The sequence below is a fragment of the Palaemon carinicauda genome, chromosome 36 (assembly GCF_036898095.1).
Source record: "Palaemon carinicauda isolate YSFRI2023 chromosome 36, ASM3689809v2, whole genome shotgun sequence".
In the NCBI taxonomy this organism is placed as follows: Eukaryota; Metazoa; Arthropoda; class Malacostraca; order Decapoda; family Palaemonidae; genus Palaemon; species Palaemon carinicauda.
This window is the reverse complement of record NC_090760.1, coordinates 18001692-18027670: the sequence shown is the minus strand read 5'-3', so window position 1 is coordinate 18027670 and position 25979 is coordinate 18001692. Positions and strand designations below refer to the sequence as shown.

Here is a 25979-nt window from a genome sequence, read left to right as displayed (position 1 = left end):
CCGCGCACGACGCTCCAGTAACGCGCCCTGTTCCCGCTACACGCCCCGTTCCTGTATTCAAGGCGACTAAGGTTGCCCTTCAGCAAACACCAGAGCGTTATCATCCAACGGCGCGCCCTGCGAGGCCGCCGCAACAACGCACTCCGGTGCGACCGCATCCTGATACGCGCCATGCGCGCCCACGATCGCCGGCGCGACCAACGCGCCCACAGGCGAGTATGCCGGTCTTATCCAACCAGCGCCAACCGCCGCGCCAACGTTCCATCCAGGTCGCTCGCGACCCTGCTCCAGCGCTAACATGCCCTCGGCCGGTTCTTCCGGACACGCGCTCAGGCGCCCCCGTTATCTCGCGCCCTTTGGGGCCGCACCAGGTCGCCGCGCGCCCCGCGTGTTCGGCCGCCTCCTGCTCCAGCTCCTGCTCGCCATACGCCCTCGCCATCGCCTACGCGATCTAGCGACCACGCTCCCGCTCCATCTGCTGCGCACCCACGCGCCCGCGCTTTCGCTCCTGAATCCCCGCCTACGCGCCCTCGCGCCCGCCCCCGCCTGCGCAAGTTTCCAATATCGCGCCAACCATTCACGCGCGACCCTGACCAGGGCTCGGCTTACGAGCCCCAGTGCGAGCGCCGCCAGGCGGACTCCTCGTTGTCGCGTTCCCCTCCCCGTAAGTGCAGACCAGCACGCTCGCCGGAGGAGGGGCGCTTCCCGGACAGGTCTAGGGACTCTTCTCTTTCAGCCCTGCAGGCGAACCCTCGTTTGTTGACTCCTCCTAGGGATTCCTCGATCCCCTTCCCTCCAGAAGGGTGTGTCTGACAGCGCGACTGTCAGACAGCAGGCCTGGTTCGGCACCCTAGTCAGAGCCCTTGTGCAGGCTATTAAGCCCGCCCTCTCTGATTCGGGACACGAACCAGCGGCAGCTTCCTCCCCCCTGAAGAGGAAGAGAGGAGTCTCTCCCGTGGATCCTCCTCCGAGGCCTATTCTGTCTCCGCGCAGATCCTTGCGCAAGGCTCCTTCTCGCCCTCCCCTGCGGAGGAGGATTACCCTTCCTCAGGAGAGTCGGACGAGCCGGAACACTCCCCCATCGCACCAATGGGGGAGGCTCCGCCTCTCCCCGAGAGGTCTTCTCGTCCAGAGGTGGAGAAGAGCCTGCCCCCTTTGCTACTCGAGTCCTGTATCCCGCCCAGGAGGGAGCCTAAGGACTCTAAGAGGATTCCCAAATCGTCAGCGAGGATCAGGCAGGAACTGTCTAGAGCCGTCGAGGATGTCCACGTGTCCCCCCAGGAAGAGCCACTTGGGACGGGAGACTTCGCTACAAGTCCTTCGGGAGGAGAGCACCAGGAGTCAGAACACGCATTCTGGCAAGTCCTGACCCTCATGGGGAACCTTAATGGGATCCCAGACCCTGAGGTCCCACCTCGTGAAGGGAAGGACACGGTCCTGGACCGCATCTACGGCACCCAGAAACCCTCTAGGGCCAGTGCAGCTTTGCCCTGGTCTCAAGGGATGAAGAGTGCCAGAGACAAGGTCGAGGGCCAGCTCTCTGAGCTTGCCTCCTCCAGCAGATCGAGTGCCGGTAATAAGATCCTCCCTCCTCCTTGAGTCCATCAGAGGAGGTGCTTCGAGATCCTCGAGGAGTCTTGTCTGCTCCGTGGAAGAACTCACAGGGGGAGTCCCTCTTGAGAGGCTCTCCAACCGGCACGTGTCCTTCTCAGCCACTGAGATCCTGAGCCAGGAGAAGGTCACCAAGTGCGCCATGCCAGCGACTTCGTGGCTCGACATCTGGCTGGGGTCTCTGGGCATCCTGGTGCGGTCCGAGGACCTCTCCAAAGAAAGCACCAGGAAAGCGCTGGAAACCTTTCTTCTCTCGGGCACACGGACCATTGAGTTTTTGGCCCACCAAGTCTCGAGCTTGTGGGCCAATACGATCCTCAAGCGTCGGGACGCTGTGGCCGAGAGGTTCCATCATAAGGTACCCAGTGCAGAGGCTAGCAGGCTCAGACATTCTTCCGTTCTCGGTAAGAGCCTGTTTGAGCCTAAGGACGTGGAGCTCACTGCTGAGAGGTGGAGGAAGTCCAACCAGGATTCTCTCATCCACAGGGCCCTGACATCGAGGCCCTACAAACCTCCAGCAGTCCAGCAGCCCCGTCCGGCTAAGGACACAAAGAAGACGACCACCGCAGCGAAGCCCAAGGTGTCTAAGCCCTTTCCTGCCAAGAGCAGAAGGGGCAAGAAGTCCTCCAGGGGAGGCAAAAACCCTAGAGGTACCAGCCGAGGCCAGAAGCACTAGAGTTGGCAATCCCCCTGCATGTCCACCAGTGGGGGATGCCTACAGAGTTGCACGACAAGGTGGCAGCAACTCGGGGCGGATGCCTGGACGGTCTCCGTGATCTCTATAGGTTATCGCGTCCCGTTCACAGACTCTCTACCTCCCCTGACAACGAATCCAGTGTCATTGAGCTCTTTTGCCATGGGATCGGCAAAGGGGCAGGCCCTCCGGGCCGAAGTCCAGACCATGTTGGAGAAGGACGCTCTCCAGGAGGTTGTAGACGGGTCCCCAGGCTTCTGCAGTCGACTCTTTCTTGTGAGAAAGGCTTCTGGAGGCTGGAGACCAGTCATCAACCTCTCGACCCTGAACGGGTTTGTCAAGCAGACTCCGTTCAGCATGGAGACGGCAGACACGGTCAGACTTGCAGTGAGACCACGAGACTTCATGTGCACACTGGACCTGAAGGACATGTACTTCCAGATCCCAATCCATCCGTCTTCAAGGAAGTACCTGCGATTTTGCCCAGACAACAAGATCTACCAGTTCAAGGTGCTGTGTTTCGGTCTCTCCACAGCTCCTCAGGTGTTCACCAGAGTATTCACCATCATCTCTTCGTGGGCCCACAGGATCGGCATCCGTCTCCTTCGTTATCTGGACGACTGGCTGATCCTAGCAGACTCGGAGGCAACCCTTCTTCGCCACCGAGACAGACTCCTCGAAGTTTGCCAGGATCTGGGGATCGTGGTAAATCTTGAGAAGTCCTCCCTGCAGCCCTCTCAGAAACTGGTATATCTAGGCATGGTCATAGACACCAATCTCCACAAAGCCTTCCCATCAGACGAAAGGATAGCAAGGCTGAGGAAGGTTGCGAGACCTTTCCTCAATTGAGAAGAACTCCCAGCCCAATCGTGGCTTCGTCTCCTCGGCCACCTCTCCTCCCTGACCCGTCTCGTTCCCAACAGTCGCCTCAGAATGAGATCCCTCCAGTGGTGACTCAAGTCTCGGTGGAGTCAAGGACACGACTCCCCGGACACCTTGATCCCGATGGGACTTGCAGAACGGGCTGACCTCAGTTGGTGGGTGGCAGACGAGAATCTACGAAAGGGAGTGGATCTTCTTGTCCCTTCCCCAGATTTGATGCTGTTTTCGGACGCATCAAACAAAGGGTGGGGCACCCACGTTCTGAGCCACAGGACCTCAGGCCTGTGGTCAGAATCAGAAAAGTACCTTCATATAAACCTGCTAGAAATGAAGGCCGTGTTCCTGGCACATCAGAAGTTCCACTAAGTCCTAGCGGGCCACTCTGTGGTGGTGATGAGCGACAACACCACAGTCGTGGCTTATATCAACAATCAGGGAGGTACCTTTTCGGAACAGCTATCCCATCTTGCAGTAGAGATCCAGAGATGACTTGCAGTAGAGATCCAGAGATGGTCCGAAGTCCACTCGATTTCACTAGCGGCTCGCTTCATTCCAGGCAAAAGGAATGTGCTGACCGGCAGTCTGAGCAGAGCGACGCAGATAGTGAGTACCGAGTGGTCTTTGGATCCTCAGATAGCCAACAAAGTCCTGACTTTGTGGGGTTCCCTGACGGTGGATCTGTTCGCTACGGCGCTGAACACCAAGCTCCCGCTGTACTGCTCCCCAGTCCCGGACCCCAAGGCTCTCTGGCAGGATGCCTTCCAACAATAGTGGGACAACGTCGATGTGTACGCCTTTCCCCCGTTCTGTCTGATGAGGAGGGTACTCAACAAGACCAGAACATTTGATCAAACTGTCGATGACCTTGATAGCTCCGCTATGGCATCATGCAGAGTGGTTCCCGGACCTTCTGCAGCTCCTCACGGCGATCCCGAGGGAGCTCCCTCCACGTTGCGAGCTACTCAAACAACCACACTCCAACATCTACCACAAAGCCGTAGCTTCGCTTCGACTTCACGCCTGGAGACTATCTAGCATCTCCTCACAGAGAGAGGATTTTCGCAGCAAGTTGCGAACAGGATGTCTGGCCACCTGCGCAAGTCATCCGCAGGAGTCTACCAGGCGAAGTGGCGAGTTTTCTGTGGTTGGTGCCGTGAAAGGGGTATCTCTCCCCTCGATGCCACTTTACCAGCAATAGCGGAGTTCCTCGTTTATCTGCGGGAAGAAATGCGCCTTTCAGTCTCGGCATTGAAAGGCTATCGCTCAGCCTTAAGTCTTGCCTTCAGGCTCAAAGGAATGGACATCTCCTCCTCGCTGGAACTGTCTCTCCTCATACGGAGATACGAACTTACCTGCCCTCAGTCGGAAGTGAGACCTCCTCCTTGGAACGTGGTTCAAGTTCTCAGGTCTCTTAAGAGACCTCCCTACGAACCATTACGCCAGGCTTCTGATCGCCACCTTACCTGGAAGACGGTGTTCCTGCTAGCTTTGGCCTTGGCCAAGCGAGTCAGTGAACTTCATGGTCTCTCGTACGACATCTCCCAAGGTTCGACTCCTTCCAGGTTTCGAGTCTCCGTTCTGTAACAGATGACCCAGACCATCTCCTACTGTGCCCAGTCTGGAGTCTGAGGTTGTATCTTAAAGAACAGCTGCAGTCCGCCCCCAGGTGCGAGCCTTGTTCGTGAGCACCTGGGAGATGAAGAGGAGGGTCACCAGGAATACCATCTCGGCCTGGATTCGCAAGGTAATTCATCTGGCCTTGAATCCTGACCCTCCTCCGTCACGTCGCCTTAGGGCACATGACGTCAGGGGCGTGGCTACGTCCCTGGCCTTGAAGAAGAACTTTTCGGCGCTAACTAGCGGTGGGGTAGGAAACCCTCGTTAAAACTTTTATGGCTCATTGTTCAGCTACGCCAAAGTAATTACCCCATGTAAATAGCTAAGGTTTGTATAGTTAGGAAAAATACAAATCATCTACGAATTTGTCATTTTCACAGGCAAAAGGGATTTTATTTTTTTGAAGATTAAACTTTATCAAGTATGAAGAAACGGGAAAGTTAAAGGGTATTTGAACTTGAAATTTTCAAAATGGAATTAATGAACTAGAGATAATTTTTTTTTATATATATTACTCACTGTTAATTATTTTATGTAATTGGGTTTGGTTATAATTTGAAGCGTTATAATTTTGATTTTTTCTTTGTGGGTGTTTAAAGATTAATAATGATTTACTCATTATTAATTATCATTATACTGGACAGTACCATGTTCATATAACAGCAATATAAAGTATACAGTACTTAAGAGAGAGAGAGAGGTGGGCATATTAATATTAACACTACTGTAAAACACACACACACACACACACACTCTCTCTCTCTCTCTCTCTCTCTCTCTCTCTCTCTCTCTCTCTCTCTCTCTCTCTCTCTCTTTTATAAAATGTGAATTGTTTCATTTAAAAAAAAAAGATATGTAATTCAAGATTAGAATCATGATAGTATTTATTTAAGCTATTTGTCTACGTACTGTCTATAAGGTAAAATTGTGTATTATTTCAAGTAAAGCTTGCTAAAGATGTCAATTAAAAAAACATTAGATACATTTAACTTGACTCCCGCTAATTTTTTGAGCAAATGTTCAACTATGTATAGGAAAATCCAGGGATAAGTAGGATGGACTACAAGTGTATTAGTTCCTTAGCAATCGATTTTCTAGGAATGTCAAATTGTTCAAATCATCACCTTTTAAAAATCAGAATTTGTATAAATTTCTCAAGGTTTGACATTGCTTAGTTTTATTTACTAGTATTAAACTGCCATTTTAGCTGAACAAATTTTGTCTTATCAATTTCTTCATTTTATTTTTTATTTTTTGTGTAAACAGCATGGAGAACTGGAAAGCCGTGAAGGATGGCAGCCAACGGAAGGAGATCCGTCAAATTTTCCATCATGTCAAGTACCACTCTCAAATATTCCTTATTCCCCTCATTTAACACAGGTTAGTTATGTAAGGTAACTAAATTCTACAGTAGTTTAAGCAGAGGGAATAAATTGATTTTTTTATCTATCCCAACCTGAATGGGGACACCTTTAACCCTTTTACCCCCAAAAGACGTACTGGTACACAAAACTCATCCCTTTACCCCCATGGACGTACCGGTACGTCCTTGCAAAAAAATGCTATTTAAATTTTTTTTTTTTTGCATATTTTTGATAATTTATTGAGAAACTTCAGGCATTTCAGGCATTTTCCAAGATAATGAGACCAACCTGACCTCTCTATGACGAAAATTAAGGCTGTTAAAGCAATTTAAAAAAAATATACTGCAAAATGTTCTTGAAAAAAAAATAACCCTTGGGGGTTAAGGGTTGGAAATTTCCAAATAGCCTGGGGGTAAAAGGGTTAATGAGGTGAAAGAGTATGTGTATTGCCATAATCAGCAAAGCTGCACTAGTAACCCATACTAGTTTAGCTTGCTGTAAGCGATCAGAGGAAAATTTCCTACCATCAGCATTCTGCACTGGCCAGCGTGGTGATGAAAATTTTCAAAACCCTAGAAATTAATAGACATGTCCAAGACCTATGTCTCGCAGTGGATAGAAAGAGCTCTATTTATTTATTTTTATTAGTTTGAAAGAAATTAACTTATACATTGTCTTTGTTTTTTATTTATTAGCGTTGCAATAACTTGTGAAGTATCAGTTTGTATTCCTTACACAAAGTTTAATCAGTATACATACATACATATACCAAGGCACTTCCCCCAATTTTGGGGGGTAGCCGACATCAACAAAGAAACAAAAACAAAAAGGGGACCTCTACTCTCTACGTTCCTCCCAGCCTAACAAGGGACTCAACCGAGTTCAGCTGGTTTATAACAGTGGTTTGTTCCAACACGAATACTTACCTCGAACTACTTTCTTAGGAGTTACCTGTAACCTCCTCTCTACCGACCAGAGTTTTGTGTAGGGTACCCTCTATCCCGCTTTCTATGGAGGCCTACCCCCGGCATTAAAGAATGTGCCCCGAGGGTAGGCTTATCGCTAGATCGATGTCCGCCCGGGTCAACACCACCAGAGAACGTCGCCCTCGTTCTCTGTCGATCCTTTGTGTGCGTTCTGTGTGTCCCACGTGTTCCCCGCTTGGTAACTTGTGTTTCCTGTGTACTGTTCCCGGGTGTTCCTGTGTGTTCACCTTCCACCCTTGTGCTTACCCAGTGTATTCCTTGATTCCCTTCAAGGAATTAATAGCCGAAGAGAACAATTTAACAATAAATCATCCTTCCTCCCCTTATCCTCTTGTGTTCGTCGTGTAGGGGCAGCTTATGTTCTCCTACAGCCACGAGTCCTGGTGCAAGCAGGCCACGTCTCCTCTGATGACCCCATGTGGGGGAAAAATGTCCCTAATTCTTCTCCAGTCTCTTTGGCGTATTTTTCAGTCACTTCTGCAGCCGAGGACGTCGCCGAGAAGGAGCCTCCCAAGTCTGTATTGCAGCGTTCCCCGGACCGGCAGTCCAGGGATTTCTCGCCACGAAGACCATCCTCCAGACGCAGATATAACCCTCGCAGGGAGAAATGCGAGAAGGCCTCTTCAGGCAGGCGTAAGGCCGCGAAGCTTCCGGTTCACCCCGCCAGCGGGGGGAACTGTGCTTCCTTACAGGCAGCCTGGCCGAATCAGCACAGCTGGTTCGGCCCTCGGACTTAAAGGAACGGTTCCTTCCGTCGGGTCAGCCCACGGGGATCTGCGTCCTCGTCCCCCAGAGAGAATACACGAACGGTAGTCCTCGACGGCACGGCGATGCCGGTTCTGACCCCCGAACCTGGTGCGGAGGCTCCCGCCGGGGAAGACCGGTACCACCGCAAGGGAGTGCCTGGTATTCCAGGACCAAAGCGCCCGGCGCCTGGTGGGGAGTGCCCGGTGACCCGGCTCCTCGGGATCAGGCCGTAGGAAGGACTCTACAGGTAGGCATAAGTCCTCGAAGCCTCCGGTTCACCCCGGCCGGGGGGGGGAGCGCTTCTTTTCGGGCAGCCTGGCCGAACCAGCCCAGCTGGTGCGGCATTCGGGTCGGAAGGAACGGTTCCCGCTGTCGGGTCAGCCCACGGGAACCGCGTCCTCGTCACCCAGAGCCCTTGAGCGGACGCGAGTCCTCGCTGAGTCGGCGATGCCTGCATTAACCCCTACCCCTGGTGCGGGCGCCCCCGCCGATGAAGTCCAGTACCTCGGTAGGACGGCGCCCCTGGCTCCAAGAACTAGACGTCCGGTCGGTGTGCCCGGCGCCCCAGCTCCCCGGTCTCAAGCCGAGACCTCGGCTGACGGGAGGGAGGGGTCCCCAACGGAGGACTCGGCCTATAGGAGGGTGATTGGCCTTATCAGGAGGCACCATAAGATTGAGGAACCTGCAGCTACTGACGAAGACTACTGGAGGTCCAGCCTTTTACGGAAAATGCAGACCCCTACCCAACCTAAGACCACTCTAGCGCTTCCTCTAGCCCGAGATCTGGTCCTAGGGCAAGAGTATGTGGACAAAGTGGTGGCTAGTAATGCCGAGGCCCCCAAAACCCAGAGTTCCTCAAAATTGCTCCAGGGCCTCAAGACTCGGGGCAAAGTATATGTGCCAGAGGGGCGTCGTCCAGGCCCCTGTAAAGTGGAACCTTCCCTTGACATCGTGAGTCAGGGCGTCTCAGAAGATAGAGCCTCTTCGGCCCCAGTTTGTTTTTCTCCATCGGAGGCCTCCATGTTGGAAGAAATGTCGAGGGGTCTGGTGAACGTCTCCTCTTGGCTGGACTGGTGGGCTTCCACCTTAGTAGGAGTGCAAGCCTCGTTCGACCCTGCGGACCCTGACCAGCAGAACCTCCTGAGGGAACTTATTACCTCCGGGGGTAAAACCTTAAAATTCTTAACGTACCAGTCGCTCGCCTTGACAGCGAATTGGGTACTCCGCAAAAGAGACACCGTCCTGGATAAGGTGTCCCAGAAGGTCCCAGACAGGGAGCCTGCCCTTGTGGGGTGACTCCTTGTTTCCCTAAAAGAACTGAGACCATTATGGAGAAGGTCTCGAAGCGGAAAGATTCGAACACCCCCAGGCCTGCGCCTTCTAGGAGACCTCCCTTCAAGAGGTCCGTCTCAGATAGTACCGCGACGGCCCAGGCCTCTCCCAGCACGACGAGGAGAGAGGCTCCCTCTTCCTCCTGGTCCTCAGCGCCTCAGCCCACCCGTAGGGGGGCTCCAGCATCCTCAAGCTCCTTCAGAATAGGTTATTCTGCCTCTAGGAGAGGCCGTTCAGGCCGCTCCTCCAGAAGGAGATAGAGTGGGAGGCCCCCTATCCCCGCCCAAGCCTCGGGTTGGGGGATGCCTCAGACTACATTGGCAAGCATGGAAGGCTCACGGAGCGGAGCCTTGGACAGTGTCCGTACTGAAGGAGGGCTACAGACTACCGTTCTTAGCAGAACCACCCCTCTAATCCCGGCCAGCCGGGCGGAATGGCTGGCTCCCAAAGACCCGTTGAAGAAGACCTCCCTTCAAGAGGAGGTGTCCTCCATGTTAGAGAAGGGCGCCATGGAAGAAATTCTTCTTCCAGGCCCGGGTTTCTACAGTCGCCTGTTCCTGGTAGAAAAAGTGACGGGGGGGTGGAGGCCGGTTATAGATCTGTCGGCTCTCAACAAGTTCATCAAGAAGACAGACTTCAAAATGGACACTCCGAAGTCAGTCCTACTGTCCTTAAGGGAGAAAGATTACATGATGACCATAGACCTCAAGGACGCCTACTTCCAAATTCCGGTCCACCCCTCGAGTCGAAAGTTTCTCCGGGTGAAATGGGGTTCCCAGATCCTGCAATTCAAGACCCTTTGCTTCGGATTGTCAACAGCGCCCCAGGTGTTCACGAGAGTCTTCACGACTGTCTCAGTGTGGGCTCACGAACGAGGCATTCGCCTCATCCGATACCTGGACGACTGGTTGCTTCTTTCCTCCTTGAAGGACCTCTTGGAGGAACAAGGGATGAAACTCCTCCAGTTTTGCAAGGATCTGGGCATTGTGACCAACCCGGAAAAATCAAACCTATCCCCATCCACCAGAATGACCTACTTGGGAATGACGTTAGATACCATTCTGGGAAAAGCCTTCCCTTCGGGAGACAGAATGAACAACCTCATGAAAATCATTCGGCCGTTCCTATCGGGGCGTCCCAGGAGAGCAAAAGACTGGCAGAGACTGATAGGTCACCTGGTCTCATTGGAGAAACTAGTTCCCCAAGGAAGGGTAAGGCTCAGAGCCGTACAATGGAACCTGAAGAACCTCTGGTGCCAACTGGACTAGCAACAAGTCCTAATCCCAGTTCTACCAAACACGAGGCCCTCCCTGGAATGGTGGCATTGCCGGTCGAACTCACTCAAGGGGATGCCCTTCGCGAGCGAACCCCCCGGGGAGTTACTACTGTTCACAGACGCCTTCAACCAAGGATGGGGAGCCCATCTCCTCGACGAAACAGCACGAGGGACCTGGTTGGACGGAGAAAAGGAACTCCACATCAATTTCCTGGAGTTGAAGACAGTCCAGAAGGCTTGCCTACACTTCGCAGATCTTCTAAAGGGAAACACCGTGGCGTTGATGTGCGACAACGCCACGGTAGGAGGCTTGAAGTCGAAGGAGTTGTGCGATCTCACCATAAAAATTCTAGATTGGGCGGAAGAGAACCAAGTGGTGTTGTTAGCAAGGTTCATTCCCGGGAAGAAAAACGTGCTGGCCGACGGTCTCAGCAGAGTGGGCCAGATAGTAGGGACAGAATGGTCCCTCCTCCCAGAAGTAGCCAAGCTCATCATCCAACGTTGGGGTTCCCCGGTGATGGACCTCTTTTGCAACAAAACTCAACGCCCAACTCCCCGTATATTGTTCTCCTGTACCAGACCCGAAGGCAGCCTTGGAAGTCGCCTTTCAGCACAAGTGGGACAATCTAGACGTGTAAGCTTTTCCCCCTTTCACGTTGATAAGGCAGGTGCTCAACAGGGTAAGGACAGCCCGAAACCTAAAGATGACTTTGGTAGCGCCCTGGTGGCCGGAGAGAGAGTGGTTCGCAGACCTAAAAGACCTGGCGAGTCAACCCCCGTGGCCTCTGCCCGACAGGTCAGACCTTCTGCATCAACCTCATTTTCTCAGGCTCCACGACAACCCACTCTCCCTACGTCTTCATGCCTGGAGACTATCGAGCGACTCCTGAAGAAAGAAGGATATTCTTCATCCACTGCTAAGAGAATGTCGCTATACCTGAGAAAGTCTTCAGCCGCGGTCTACCAGGCTAAGTGGGCCTCCTTCACGAAGTGGTGCTCTGAGAGGCACATTAAACCTCTTAAGGCCTCTGTCCCAGACATAGCAGATTTTTCTGGTGTTTCTCAAAGACAAGATGGGAATGTCAATCCCAGCCATAAAAGGTGTTCGGGCCGCCTTAGGCCAAGTCTTCCTCCTGAAGGGCATCGACCTGGGGGCCTCTAGGCACATAGCGATGCTTTTCAAGAGCTTCGAGCAGTCCTGCCCCCCACAGGCGAGTAGGGTGCCCCAGTGGGACTTAGCTAAGGTCCTGAAGATGTGTGGCCCCCCCTTTGAACCTTTGAAAGATATCGTGGACAGGGATCTCACTCTCAAGGCCGTCTTCTTGCTGGCCTTGGCGTCCGCTAAGAGGGTGGGTGAGATCCATGGTCTGTCATATGACGTTTCTCATTCGAAGGGATGGAAAGGAGTATCCTTCAAGTTCGTTCCTTCCTTGTGGCGAAGACCCAGAACCCGGCAGTCTGGGATCCGAAGTTCGAGGGTTTCTCAATACCAGCCATCCCTAGGACGGGTAATTCGGAGGATTTGAAATTATGCCCTGTACGGACCACTAGAAAATACCTTGAAAGAACGGCTCATCTCCGCCCAGGCATCAAGAGCCTCTTCGTATCCACGGGTATTACCAAAAAGCAAGTGTCCAAGAACACCATTTCCTTCTGGTTGAGACAAGTTATTGCCAGAGCCTACAAGGAAGAAGGCCTGGCCGTGCCAGGCACCCCCAGACTTCATGACATCAGAGGCCTGAGCACGTCCTTAGCCTTTGAGAAAAACATGGCAGTGGGTCAGTTCCTTCGGGCAGGCACTTGGTCGAACCAGTCGACCTTTACTGCCCATTACCTCAAGGACTACTCGAAGAAGTCCTTAGACGGGTTCTCCATTGGAACAGTCATCTCCGCCCTCCAAGTGGTGTAACGGTAAAAGCCCCAGGCTCAATCACGGATAGCAACCGGGAGACACAGGTGCGTTTCCTTCCATCCCACCCAGTTGCTCCCTAGCCTCATCGGGGAGTACCATTGGATAACACGTTCTTCACGACTACGCTACTGGATGCAACATCAGAAGAAGTTTTTTCAAAGGGTGAGTACTTAGACACTTAACGTGAGCTCTTTGTGTAGTTACCCTCTCGTCCGTTTTCTAGTTGGTACTGTTATTCCTGGGCCTCTTGGCCTCCGCTTACCGGGTCTGTAGGTCAGAATAGCACAACCGCCTCCTAAAGTGTAAGTCTCCTAAGAAAGTAGTTCGAGGTAAGTATTCGTGTTGGAACAAATCAAAAATTTTAAGTAATTTTTATTTTTCCTAACATACTTACCGAGAACTACTTTCGGGTAATGGCCCTCCCTTCCTTCCCCGAGTGCCTCTCTTCCCTTGCAAGTATTGTGCTACTTCAATAGAACTTACTGGTGGTGTTGACCCGGGCGGACATCGACCTAGCGATAAGCCTACCCTCGGGGCACATTCTTTAATGCCGGGGGTAGGCCTCCATAGAAAGCGGGATAGAGGGTACCCTACACAAAACTCTGGTCGGTAGAGAGAGGTTACAGGTAACTCCTAAGAAAGTAGTTCTCGGTAAGTATGTTAGGAAAAATAAAAATTGCTTAAAATTTTTGATATTTAGTTTTTCTTGAAGTCCAGATATAGTAAATCATGTGATTACAACTTTTTACAGCTTAATTACTTATCTCTCTAGTTTGGGGCAATTTGCTTTTTATAACTAAATGTCTGATTTGGAAAGTAAGCTTTTTTTATGTGCTAAAGTTTTTATGAAAATTTACTTTTTTCCTTTAATTTAAATATGTTTTATTATGAGTGGTATATGATTCAGAAATCATGTTTTTCAATATTTAACTTAGCCGGTGATTATATAGCTGCAACTCTGTTGCTCGACAGACAACTCTACGGAAAAACTCGCCAGCGATCGCTACACAGGTTGCGGGTGTGCCCAACAGCGCCATCTGTCGACCAGATACCCAGCTCTCAATGTAAACAAAGACTCGATTTTCTCTCTGTCGAGGTGTCGACAAGACGTACTTTACTCGCTGTTGCTAAACTGGAGTTTTTCACATCTATTTGGTGAAGTACTATATTCTAGTTTTGAGCTTTCGCTATGCAGGTGTTTTATCTTCATCTTAAATCTTGAACTCGTTTTGGATAGATTTAATTATGGTGACAAAGAGAGTATGGACTTTCTTTCACTTTTAAATGGCCGACCCTTCCCTTAGGCCTCTTCAATTAACTTTCCATTTATTATAAACATATAAAAATAAATTTTAATGTTTTGTTTATATGCGACCTTTCCTGAGAGTAGGCGGTCCTAACTTGGAAACCGAAGTTAATCAACGTTGAGCCCTTTATATCGTAATTAGCTTTTAAAGAGCTAAGGATTTAAAACTTTTTAGATGTAATATTTTATGAAAGAATTTCTTTGATAGTCTTCGTACTGTTTTCAAAGATGAACTAACGTTTAGTTTATTTATGCTACGCAGTTGTTGACGTTCAGGACGTTCAACATGCGCTCTATCGTTACGATAGAGAGAGAGAGTGTATCACGGTTTCACTTTGCAGTAAGAGTAAATCGATTCTGACGTTTTGTTCATTCTTTCTTAGCTTAAATGTTTTAAATTCTATTTTAAAGGAACTTTTTATTTGAAAAACCTTTCAGTTTTTTCCTTTAGTCAAATAACATGTTTTTTTGACGAAATATAATTGGGCTCTTCTCTTAGGTGCGAAATCAAGAGAAAAAGAGAGAGAGAGATAGAGACGGAGGGAGAGAGAGGAGAGAAAACGTTCCGTTCAAGCGGGTAACGTTGTTCTCGAGTTACTCTCGTCCCTAGTCGCTGTACGGGGAGGAAGGATAAAACTTTTTTAGTTTTTTATTCTCGTCCCCAGGCTATGTGCGGTGAGAGATTGAAAACGTAGTTTATATGATCTAGTGTTTAGTCTCTTTCCCAGCCACTGATTTTTTTATCTTAAAATATGTTTTCTGTTTTTTGCTGGTATTAATGAGCTTGCATTATACGACTGATTTCGCAATTACTACCTTTTAATGAAGGGTAGAATTGCGTGTTTCAGGTAGAAATCAGTAAAAGTATTCAATTTCAGTGAAATAAGTGCAAAACAGAAAATCGAAGTGATAAAGCCTAGTCCGGGACCTCTTGCATGCTCCCAAGCCCAGGGGAGAAGTAATGTCAAACGACTTATGGGTTCGAGAGGCCTTGATCAATGAACAGACGTTTTCCCTCTATGGTATCGGGTGTATCTTACCAAGATCTCCCCTACCATAAGACGAGAGACGTTGTTTCTCCTCGTCATCCGAAGGCTTTTCGCATAAGAAACCTGTCACAAGGTTTCGAAGCCCTTAAGCGAAAGTCAGTCCTTTCAGGACAGGTCCAGCGTCCTGGTTACAACCATTAGGACAGCCCTGACCCTATGCAGTCATCGGATAACTGCTCGCCGCCTAACAAAAGCGTAACACAGACTCCGAGAGTCTTTTTTTTGTTGGCAAAGTGTTGCGGTCACAGACGTTACCCTCGTCTCTTACCACAACCATTTCCGTTGATCCTTAATGGGTTGTATGGCAAGACATGCAGTATATGCTTGCCTCCCTTATGGAAGACTATTCTGCCGATTAGTCCGTTGAGTCTAGCCGTTTATCTCATCGATATCCTGGCTTTCAGCCAACCTAACGTTCCTTTGTGCTTACTGTTGACGTTGGCGTAGCTTAGTCACGTCAGTCAGGTTGTTTAGAACCACACTCGATGCGGTCTCGTGTGGTTTTTCAGCCGCATTTGGACGTTAGGCCACTTGCTGATGCTCCTGTTGACGTTCAAGACGTTCACTAACAATCGGAGTTGACTTGTTTTGACGCTGTGCGTCAACCTCCGCATTCTAGAGTTGTTTTGACTGCTCAGTCTAGGCAGTCAAAGCAGTCTCGAGTGGACGCTGTGCGTCCTCACGCACCTGTTGTGGTTGACAGTTCAGTTGTTGACAGTTCACAGACTGTCAAGCAGTTACATGACGTTGCGTTCTGGTCCGCTACTAATGCACCAGTGAGTGTGGACTCTGCTTGTAAAGCATTGCCACCACGGTAGGTCTCTCCCTTGCTTGAGACTCAGCTTTTATCGGACAAGGTTCCTGTAGATGAGGAAGTTGCTGTTCCCCCTCCTACTGATATTCCCTTGAGGACTCTGTCAGATGGAGAGGAGCCTAAAGCTGCTTAGCCCCCTATGGACTTTAATTAAATCATGATGATTTTTTTAAGAATCTTTGTCCGGATCTTTTTGTAACTGCTGTTCCTCGTTCGCCTAAACGTCAGAGCTTACACCAGGCCTAGCTACTTCGAAGCCGTTGTTTTTAAGCTAGTGCTCTCTCGCTCTTCTAGAGAGCTTTACGTTGGCTAGGCGACTGGTTTTTCACCAGGAGGAGTTTGGGGGATACAGCCTTTGCTTTCCCTTCTTTTAAACTGGTTTATAGAGCGAGAGTCTGATATGACACGAGAGAAGTTCTCGGCTTGGGAGTTCATGCCTCTGCCCAGATAGACTTCTCAATTCTCGTAGACTCTCCCTGGCGCCTGACCAGGAGACGCTCCAAGTTTTTTACAGGTCAACTTCACAGCTGTTTTCGAGCCTTTGAAGTTTTGCTGTACAATTATGTCATGCATAACAAGGCTTTCAGGGATGGTAAGCGGTACCTCCTCAGTCGCTAACCCCGTCTGTTGCCGCACCTGCTCCCGTAGACCCTAAATGGGCTTTGCTGCAAGACATGCAGTCCAAGCTTGCGTCCTTGATAGAGGACTTTAATGCGGAGAAGGTTGCTACCGAACCTTCTGGCCAACAACCTTCCAACCGGTCGGATGTGCGCCCTGTTGACGCTGAGGTAACCTACTCGCGTCTGCCAGTTGAGGTGGTTCCTCCACCGATGCGACCCAGTGTGGGTTGCCAGCCGCACGTTGACGTTAAGCGACGCTCGGAGGTGGTTGTTGACGTTCAGGACGTTCAACAACCAGCAGAGGTGACTTGTTTTGACGCAGTGCGTCAACCTCAGCAACCCGGTAGGGTGTTGACTGCACAACCCAGACGGTCTAGACAGTCTCGGGTTGACGCTGTGCTTCCTCGCGCACCCATGGTTGTTGACAGTTCACAGACTGTGCAGCAGTTCCATGATGTTGCGTCCGGCTCCGTCACGCATGCACCAGTGCGACCGGACTCAGCGAGCCAGACGTTGCCCACTCCGTTGCCGTTTCCTCATCAGTTTTCGGATGAGGAACCCTCTGATGAGGACGTTGCTGAACAACAAGACGATCAGCCCCCAGAATAGATCAAGCCCTGCTATCCATCCAGAAGATGCTGAAGAAGGAACGCTGCTCAGTCAGGCTGTGGATGAGTCTGGTAGGGACGCTGTCATCCGTGGTACAATTTGTGTCACTAGGAAGACTACACCTCCGTCCTCTTCAATACCATCTAGCTTTTCACTGGAAAAAGGACAAGACGCTAGAAGCGGTCTCGATCCCGGTTTCCGAAAAGATAAAGTCTTGTCTGACTTGGTGGAAGGACAATATCAACCTAAGAGAGGGTCTTCCCCTGGCTGTTCAGACTCCCAACCACGTTCTCTTCTCGGACGCATCGGACGTGGGCTGGGGCGCGACACTAGACGGTCGGGAATGCTCAGGACTGTGGAACTCGAGTCAGAGGAGCATGCATATCAACTGCAAGGAGCTGTTGGCAGTACATCTGGCCTTGAAAAGCTTCAAGTCTCTCCTTCGAGGCAAAGTGGTGGAAGTTAACTCGGACATCACCACGGCCTTGGCGTACATCTCCAAACAAGGAGGTACCCACTCACTGACGTTGTACGAGATCGCAAGGGACCTGCTCATCTGGTCAAAAGGTCAAGACATCTCCCTAGTAACGAGGTTCATCCAAGGCGACTTGAACGTCATAGCAGATTGTCTCAGTCGGAAAGGGCAAGTAATTCCAACCGAATGGACCCTCCACAAGGATGTGTGCAAGAGACTTTGGGCCACTTGGGGTAAAACCATCCATAGATCTCTTTGCAACCTCGCTGACCAAGAGGCTTCCAATCTATTGCTCTCCAGTCCAGGACCCAGCAGCAATACATATAGATGCTTTCCTCCTAGATTGGTCACATCTGGATCTCTACGCATTCCCACCGTTCAAGATTGTCAACAAGGTACTGCAGAAGTTCGCCTCTCACGAAGGGACAAGGTTGACGTTAGTTGCTTCCCTCTGGCCCGCGAGAGAATGGTTCACCGAGACACTTCGATGGTTAGTAGACGTTCCCAGTAGTCTTCCTCTAAGGGTAGACCTTCTACGTCAGCCACACGTAAAGAAGGTACTCCAAAGCCTCCACGCTCTTCGTCTGACTGCCTTCAGACTATCGAAAGACTCTCGAGAGCTAGAGGCTTTTCGAAGGAAGCAGCCAGTGCGATTGCTAGAGCAAGGAGAGCGTCTTCCATTAGAGTCTACCAATCGAAGTGGGAAGTCTTCCGAGACTGGTGCAAGTCAGTTTCTGTATCCTCGACCAGTACCTCTGTAGCTCAAATAGCTGTTTTTCTCTTATACCTGAGAAAAGGACGATCCCTTTCAGCTCCCACTATCAAGGGCTACAGAAGCATGTTGGCATCGGTCTTCCGGCATAGAGGCTTAGATCTTTCCAAACATAAAGATCTGCAAGACCTCCTTAAGTCTTTTGAGACCACCAAGGAGCGTCGTTTGGCTACCCCTGGATGGAATTTAGACGTTGTACTAAGATTCTTCATGTCAGACAGGTTGGAGCCGTTACAATCAGCCTCTCTGAAAGATCTCACTTTTAAGACTCTTTTCCTGGTATGCTTAGCCTCGGCTAAAAGAGTCGGTGAGATTCATGCCTTCAGCAAGAACATCGGATTTTCGTCAGAAAAAGCCACTTGTTCGCTACAACTTGGTTTTCTAGCCAAAAATGAGCTGCCTTCTCGGCCTTGGCCTAAATCTTTCGATATCCCCAGCTTATCGGAGATCGTAGGCAATGAACTAGAAAGAGTCTTATGTCTTGTTAGAGCTCTTAAGTTCTATTTAAAGCGTACTAAACCTTTACAAGGCCAATCTGAAGCTTTATGGTATTCAGTTAAGAAACCATCCTTGCCTATGTCAAAGAATGCTTGGTCAGACTTTATCAGATTGTTAATACGAGAAGCTCATTCACATCTGAGTGAGGAAGACCGAACTTTGCTTAAGGTGAAGACGCACGAAGTTAGAGCTGTAACAACTTCCGTGGCCTTTAAGCAAAATATATCTCTGCAAAGTATAATGGACGCAACCTATTGGAGAAGCAAGTCAGTGTTCGCGTCATTTTACTTGAAAGATGTCCAGTCTCTTTACAAGAACTGCTACACACTGGGACCATTCGTAGCAGCGAGTGCAGTAGTGGGTGAGGGCTCAACCACTACAATTCCCTAATTCCTTATCCTTTTAATCTGTCTCTTGAAATGTTGTTTTTTTATGGGTTGTCCGGAAGGCTAAGAAGCCTTTCGCATCCTGGTTGATTTGGCGGGTGGTCAAAGTCATTTCTTGAGAGCGCCTAGATTAGGGGTTTGATGAGGTCCTGTTGTATGGGTTGCAACCCTTGATACTTCAGATCCTAGGGGTCGATCAGCATCCTAAGAGGATCGCAAGGCTCCGTAAGGAAGACGTACTTAAAAGGCAGAGTAATTGTTCAAGTCGACTTCCTTACCAGGTACCTATTTATTTTGTTTTTGTTATTTTGATAACTTCTAAAATGAAATAAAAACTCTTAGCTCATAAAAGTGTAAACATATATTACTGGTCTCTACCCACCATCCTGGGTGTGAATCAGCTATATAATCACCGGCTAAGTTAAATATTGAAAAATGTTATTTTGATTATAAAATAAATTTTTGAATATACTTACCCGGTGATTATAAATTAAATGACCCTCCCTTCCTCCCCAATAGAGACGCAGTGGGACGAGGAGAAAATTGAGTCTTTGTTTACATTGAGAGCTGGGTATCTGGTCGACAGATGGCGCTGTTGGGCACACCCGCAACCTGTGTAGCGATCGCTGGCGAGTTTTTCCGTAGAGTTGTCTGTGAGCAACAGAGTTGCAGCTATATAATCACCGGGTAAGTATATTCAAAAATTTATTTTATAATCAAAATAACATTTTACAGGTCAATAGTTAGTTAAGGGAATTTATTAATATTTTAATGTCATTGAACGTTGCATCACATGTTTTAACTTTGTTTTAGCAGATCAGTGCAAACATTGAACTGTTTTGTTTTAGCAGATCAGTGCAAACATTGAACTGTTGTTTTTTTTTTTTTTTAAGCAGATCAGTGCAAACATTGAACTGTTGTTTTTTTTTTTTTAAGCAGATCAGTGCAAACATTGAACTGTTGTTTTTTTTTTTTAAGCAGATCAGTGCAAACATTGAACTGTTGTTTTGTTTTAGCAGATCAGTGCAAACATTGAACTGTTGTTTTGTTTTAGCAGATCAGTGCAAACATTGAACTGTTGTTTTGTTTTAGCAGATCAGTGCAAACATTGAACTGTTGTTTTGTTTTAGCAGATCAGTGCAAACATTGAACTGTTTTGTTTTAGCAGATCAGTGCAGACATTGAACTGTTTTGTTTTAGCAGATCAGTGCAAACATTGAACTGTTTTGTTTTAGCAGATCAGTGCAAACATTGAACGTTTGTTTTGTTTTAGCAGATCAGTGTAAGCATTGAACTTTTGTTTTAGAAGATCACTGCAAATATTGAACTGTACTTTGATTTAGAAGATCAGTGAAAACATTGAACGTTTGTTTTGTTTTAGCAGACCAGTGCAAACATTGAAAATGTTTTGTTTCAGCAGATCAGTGCAAACATTGAACTTTCGTTTTGTTATAGCAGATCAGTGGAAACATCGGCAGCAGTGACGAGAGTCTGGCTCTGCAGAGGCCGCTTATTAGTATGTCTGCAAGCAACTTCTTCGACTGCGTTTTACCTCGCCCCTACAAAGTAACAGGACTTCCCAATCAAAGGGATATATCATCTATACTAACTGACATTCAGCTTGAGCAGTATATTGGTAGGTTTGCTAATAGATATTTTACACATAGGATGGACTGTACCTTATAAGTGTTATTAACCCTTTTTGAGAACCAACCCCTCACCAAATGATTTGAATCTCAAGGCTCTTTTTTTCTGTTTTTTATTCAATTCTTCTTGGTTGTTACAACATTTACTATCGCATAAATGAACTAGAGGCGCACTCGGTAGTGAGTAGGCCTTGACCAGGCCAAGCCTTCTTAGTTTACTCTTAACTCTACTGCGTACTTGTACTTTTATGGATTTTCTTCAAAATTAATGGATTTGTTCTTTTGTCGTACCCCACATTGTCCACTAAGTTTTGTAGAAATTGGTTCAGTAGTTTTTGTCTAATGTTCATAAAAAATAAACCCACAAAATATTTGCCATTGTACTTGACTTTGCGATTATTTTTAAAATACAGCTGCGTACTTGGACTTTTGATTTACTTTATCCAAAATGTTACAGACTAAGTTATGTCAAAATTGGTACGGTAGTTTTCGTGTAAAGTTACTCGCAAACCAACAAAAAAACAAATGAATAAACTAAGACACATGACTGGGGGGAATACATACTTTGCAAAATCTTTGATTTTGGCAAAGGCAATAAATGTTCTTTCCATTTGGTATACTGTACTGTATAATCTTGTATAGTGTATTTTGTAAAGTTTTCATAAGCATAAATAATAAAAGAAAGAGATACATCCCGTCAAACCCAAGTTCATTTCTCTAGGTTGTCCAAGGCATTAATAAGTCTTACTTCATGGAAAAATATTCCTTGAGTGTCTAGAAAAGTGTGATATTTTATTAGTTAATTTTGCCTCCCACATTTAAACCGTAGATGAGCTTATATAGTGGAAGCTCAATATTAATGGACATTTACCATTTGAATGCCCTAGCCTTGGGGATCTCTGAGAATGATACCTCTCTGAAGTTTGTGGTGAGGATGGGAGTTACGGCTTCACTATCATTCTCGTAATAGATGTGTTTGATGATGGTAGCTACATTTTTAACTCCAGAAGCTGTCTTACTATATTTTAAAGATGCATACAGTTTGAAATGTGTTTTCAATTACTATTAATTAATCTAATTCCAATCAGAATCAATGACTGTTGATGTTTATTACCAATTGTTCATTAATTTCTTGTCTTGTTGAGATGAAATTTTGGTCATTGTGCACCTCTTACCATCTTGTGTAAGAACTCGCAATCTTAGCCTTGTCATATTACTTTGAGCCAAAGGTGGATCTAAAGATGTTGAATCACCTTGGCTTCTCGATAGATGTACAGTGTAGCACTCGAAGTTCCCTTACGGTACTTTGTACGCATCCCCTCTAATTCTTTAAGAGAAGCAGAATGACTGGCTCTTCTACCTCTTTCTTGTCCTCCTCTCTCAAGAGGAGTCCACAGGCATTACCTGCTGTTTGGACATCTGATACTGGCAAGTTACATTTTTTGTAGACTTAATCAGGCATTAAGCAATTCCTCCCTCCTGGTAAAGGGGAAGAATGGGTTGATCCCTTACCAAACATTTTTCTTGATGTGCTTTGTTTGACACTGGCGGGGCCATCCCCGTTAGGGAAATTGGTTTTCCTCCTGGCTTTTAATACCAGGTTCCTTATAAGCCATTACTGGCTAAGGTTATAAAAGCCTTGTTTATGTGTAGAACCAGGAAGAATTACATTTTACGGGAACAAAAGAACCATATAGATGGGTTTTAGGAAACTAGTGATTAATTCTCTATATTTTAAAAGATGGAAGGGTTAGAAGTATCTGTTATGTGATAGGAATAAGCAGAGGTTTCCTCTCGTTCCACCTATCGTTATTCAACTACCTTATTAACAATTCACTGTCCATTCTAGTATGTTAACCAATTACCTTATATTCAGTGTCATTTCCAGTACGTTAACCAACTACCTTATTAACTATTGAGTGTCCATTCCAGTACGTAAACCAACTACCTTATTAACTATTCAGTGTCCATTACAGTATGTTAACCAACTGCCTTATTGACTATTAAGTGTCCATTCCAGTACGTTAACCCAACTACCTTATCAACTATTCTGTGTCCATTCCAGTATGTTAACCAACTATCTTATTAACTATTGTGTCCATTCTAGTATGTTAACCAACTACCTTAATAACTATTCGGTGTCCATTCCATTACGTTAACCAACTATCTTGAAACTATTCAGTTTCCAATTCAGTACGTTACCCCAATTACCTTATCAACTATTGTGTCCATTCCAGTAGGTTAACCAACTACCTTTTTAGCTATTCAGTGTCCCTTCCACTATGTTAACCTTATCCTGTGTTAACCTTAACCAACTACAGTACCTTTTTAACTTTTCAGTGTCCATTCCAGTACGTTAACCAACTACTTTATTAACTATTCTTTGTCCCTTCCACTATGTTAACCTTAACCAACTACAGTGTCTTGTTAACTATTCAGTGTCCCTTACAGTATGTTAACCAACTACCATATTAACTATACAGTGTCCATTCCAGTATGTTAACCAACTACCTTATTAACTATTCATTGTCTCTTTAGCTATGGTAAGCAGCTCTTCTAGGATGACACTCCAAAATCAAACCATTGTTCTCTAACCTTGGGTAGTGCCATAGCCTCTGTACCATGGTCTTCCACTGCCTTGGGTTAAAGTTCTCTTGTTTTGTTAAAGTTTCTGTAGCTTATAAATTTATATTTATTTTGATATTGTTGCTCTTAAAATATTTTATTTTTCCTTCTTCCCTTTCCTCACAGCTATTTTCCCTGTTCGAGCCCCTGGGCTTGTAGCATCCTGCTTTTCCAACTGAGGTTGTAGCTTAGCAAGTAATAATAATGATAATCAACTACAGTACCTTGTTAACTATTCAGTGTCCATTCTAGTATGTTAACCAAGTACCTTATTAACTATACAGTGTCCATTCCAGTATGTTAACAGACTACCTTATTAACTATTAATTGTCCCTTCCACTATGTTAACCTTGTTAACTATTCAGTGTCCATTCCAGTATGTTAACCAACTACCTTATTAACTATTCAGTGTTCATTCCAGTATGTTAACCAACTACCTTATTAACCCTTTCACCCCCAGACTATTTGGAACATTCCAACCCTTAACCCCGGGTGTTTTTTTTTTCTTCAAGCACATATTGCAATATATATTTTTTAAATTGCTCTAACAGCCTTAATTTTTGTCAGAGAGAGGTCAGGTTGGTCTCATTCTTTTGAAAAATGCCTGAAGTTTCTCATAAAGTTATCAAAAATATACAAAAAAAAAAAAAATGCAAATAGCAGTTTTTTGCAAGGACGTACCAGTATGTCCATGGGGGTAAAGGGATGAGTTTAGTGAAACGTACCAGTACGTCCATTGGGGGTAAAAGGGTTAACTATACAGTGTCCATTCCAGTACATTAACCAACTACCTTATTTACTATTAATTGTCCCTTCCACTAAGTTAACCTTAACCAACTATATTACCTTATTAACTATTCAGTGTTAATTTCAGTATGTTAACCAACTACCTTATTAACTATTCAGTGTCCATTCCAATATGTTAACCAACTACCTTATTAATTATTCAGTGTCCATTCCAGTATGTTAACCAACTACCTTATTAACTATTCAGTGTCCATTCCAATATGTTAACCAACTACCTTATTAACCATTCAGTGTCCATTCCAATATGTTAACCAACTACCTTATTAACTATACCATTCCAGTATGTTAACCAGCTACCTTATTAAATGTCCATTCCAGTACGTTAACCAACTTCCTTATTAACTATTCAGTGTCCATTCCAATATGTTAACCAACTACCTTATTAACTATTCAGTGTCCATTCCAATATGTTAACCAACTACCTTATTAACTATTCAGTGTCCATTCCAATATGTTAACCAACTACCTTATTAACTATTCAGTGTCCATTCCAATATGTTAACCAACTACCTTATTAACTATTCAGTGTCCATTCCAATATGTTAACCAACTACCTTATTAACTATTCAGTGTCCATTCCAATATGTTAACCAACTACCTTATTAATTATTCAGTGTTCATTACAGTATGTTAACCAACTACCTTATTACTATTCAGTGTCCATTCCAGTACGTTAACCAACTACCTTATTAACTATTCAGTGTCCATTCCAATATGTTAACCAACTACCTTATTAATTATTCAGTGTTCATTACAGTATGTTAACCAACTACCTTATTACTATTCAGTGTCCATTCCAATATGTTAACCAACTACCTTATTAACTATTCAGTGTCCATTCCAATATGTTAACCAACTACCTTATTAATTATTCAGTGTTCATTACAGTATGTTAACCAACTACCTTATTACTATTCAGTGTCCATTCCAGTACGTTAACCAACTACCTTATTACTATTCAGTGTCCATTCCAATATGTTAACCAACTACCTTATTAATTATTCAGTGTTCATTACAGTATGTTAACCAACTACCTTATTACTATTCAGTGTCCATTCCAATATGTTAACCAACTACCTTATTAATTATTCAGTGTTCATTACAGTATGTTAACCAACTACCTTATTAACTATTCAGTGTCCATTCCAATATGTTAACCAACTACCTTATTAACTATTCAGTGTCCATTCCAGTACGTTAACCAACTACCTTATTACTATACAGTGTCCATTCCAATATGTTAACCAACTACCTTATTAACTATTCAGTGTCCATTCCAATATGTTAACCAACTACCTTATTAACTATTCAGTGTCCATTCCAATATGTTAACCAACTACCTTATTAATTATTCAGTGTTCATTACAGTATGTTAACCAACTACCTTATTACTATTCAGTGTCCATTCCAATATGTTAACCAACTACCTTATTAACTATTCAGTGTCCATTCCAATATGTTAACCAACTACCTTATTAACTATTCAGTGTCCATTCCAATATGTTAACCAACTACCTTATTAATTATTCAGTGTTCATTACAGTATGTTAACCAACTACCTTATTACTATTCAGTGTCCATTCCAATATGTTAACCAACTACCTTATTAACTATTCAGTGTCCATTCCAATATGTTAACCAACTACCTTATTAACTATTCAGTGTCCATTCCAATATGTTAACCAACTACCTTATTAACTATTCAGTGTCCATTCCAATATGTTAACCAACTACCTTATTAATTATTCAGTGTTCATTACAGTATGTTAACCAACTACCTTATTACTATTCAGTGTCCATTCCAATATGTTAACCAACTACCTTATTAATTATTCAGTGTCCATTCCAGTATGTTAACCAACTACCTTATTACTATTCAGTGTCCATTCCAATATGTTAACCAACTACCTTATTAACTATTCAGTGTCCATTCCAATATGTTAACCAACTA

At 46.1% G+C, this 25979-nt stretch overlaps 1 pseudogene; it reads left to right on the top strand.

Moving 5' to 3' along the window:
* Positions 1-25979, top strand: part of LOC137628504 (protein bicaudal C homolog 1-B-like) — a 72676-nt pseudogene that overhangs the window by 40384 nt on the left and 6313 nt on the right.